Genomic DNA, 2,129 nt, shown 5'->3' with positions numbered 1-2,129 from the left:
TGTTGCGCCGCCACCGCCTGCCACGGACCAATGCATGAGAGCCCACCGCCCCCTCGTCCACGGACTAATGCCGGCCACTCCTACTGGAATGCAGCTTGCCCTACCGGACAGACGCCAAACGCCAGACGCCAACAGCCGTTTCCAGATTGCCAGCCGGACCGCCTTCTTGTCCACAGACCTCTGCCGGCCGGACCGCCTGCCAGTCCACGGACCCCTGCCAGCCGGACCTCCTGCTCCTCCACGGACCCTTACCAGCCTACACGCTAACACCAGGCTCAACACCTCCTGCCATGTGACATCCGATCCTGCTGACAACTCGCCTCGCCTCTAGACAAAAATCTCGTTCCTCCTACCTCGTCACTAGTGGGGGAGTATTGTAGTGACACGTCAATACCTCCGTTTTCTGTGGTTAAGTTTCCAGCCTATTCCATTCCTACGTATTCCGATGTCTTTACTCTGCCAATCTTATTGTAAAAATTGTATTTCACCAACATCATCAAATTACTCCATATAAAACTATCTATTTTCATCATATTTATTATAATCTATTTTTGTATATTAATCAAGCCTATGTACATACTCCTACACATGTAAGACTATATTTGCATATATAATCTTTACATCATCCACATGGAGGTGTTCACTATGATGTAGTGACCTTCGACAATAAATTGATCTTGCCAGATGTTTCCGAGATATCAAAATTAGTCTCATTCATCTCTACAAAGCTTTAAGTATCCAAACCTACATAACTCCTAGAAAAACTCCATGTGGCTTCCAAATGGTTCTTTGAATTTTCATGCTCACAAAACCTTGTATGAAGATTAGATCAGTTGTTGAATCCACTTGTTAATGATGCATTGATTGTGTTCCTGCTAAAGATTTTGCAATAAAAACGATAAATTCTATCAGCAGACAGAGAATTTAATCCAAGGTCTTATACTACTCTCCCCATTTGGAAATTTCCTGTTATAGTGGAACTTTGAAAAATACTGTCCATTTCCATTGCTCGGAAAGATGATCACCGGAATATTAAAATTACCTTTCATTGTTAAGCAATTTCTTACATTTTTATTTATATCTGCTAGACAACTGGTTGGGTCATCATACATGTTAATTACAACTGTATTCATGGATCACTGCATGATGTTTGGGCTTGTTTTTTTTCCCGGTCATAAGTAAGCTTTCTGTTTTGGCACTGTCTTCTGGTGCATTGGGATCGTCTTCAATTTGATTCACAACCTCATCGTTCTTTTCTAATTTGTTATCAATGTCATCATTGTATTTATCAACAGTAATTGGGCTCAAGGCTATATCATAATTTTCTGAATAGTTTTTGTTTTCTTCATCCTTAATACATGGGCGCTTGAAAGATGGAGTGACAAAGTATTTGTTGATAGCATCTCTATACTTTTCATTTTCAGGTACCTTAGCCTTGGCCAGTGCTTGTTTCTGGTTGCCACTTAAATTGTCTCGATCTCTGATTGTGCTTGCCATGATGTAAGGCCTTTTTATAATTTCTTTTAGAAAAGACAATGACAATAATCTGAAATAAAAAATGCATTAACATGAAGGAAGGAAAAAGGAGAAAGAAGGAAGCAAGTTTGAAGGATGAAAGAAGTAAAGAAATTCAATATTAAAAAGTTATAACTATTGTCTCAAAATTTAAGTTTTGAGAAATTGCCTTGTAAATATTTTGCATGCGGCTCGGGGCAATTTTTTTTTCCGAGGTGTAATTGAACATGATTTTCTTCTAAGAGTGGGCCCTTTTTGTAGTCGGGCATATTTGTCGGTAGGAAGTAGGTGACCGACGAAATTAACCGACACTCCTATAAGAATTCGTGGGGAACCCGACATTCTTATCCGATGACTTTTGTGGGGCAACCCGACACATGTTCTTGACTACGACCCTACGTATCTCACCGCATTTATAAGTATCCATGGAACACGTAAAATAATCAAAAGCTATTTTTGATGCATTATTTACATTCATGACAACTGATCGTGATCTAGGCATATTTCCATTTCCATGACTAATTTCGTCCTGTTATTAAGTAGTCTTTCTCTATATATCACAAATACTCTCTAACACTGTCATACTATTATCATGCACTAAATATATATATATA

General features: G+C 39.2%; 1 pseudogene; it reads right to left on the bottom strand.

Moving 5' to 3' along the window:
- Positions 1 to 829: 829 nt before the first annotated feature.
- Positions 830 to 1,497, bottom strand: LOC143030007 (zinc finger MYM-type protein 5-like; annotated as a pseudogene).
- Between the last annotated feature and the right edge of the window lie 632 nt (positions 1,498 to 2,129).

This window comes from Oratosquilla oratoria, chromosome 11, assembly GCF_046742065.1.
Source record: "Oratosquilla oratoria isolate Oo_2021 chromosome 11, ASM4674206v1, whole genome shotgun sequence".
NCBI lineage: Eukaryota > Metazoa > Arthropoda > Malacostraca > Stomatopoda > Squillidae > Oratosquilla > Oratosquilla oratoria.
This window is presented reverse-complemented; position numbering and strand designations above follow the sequence as displayed.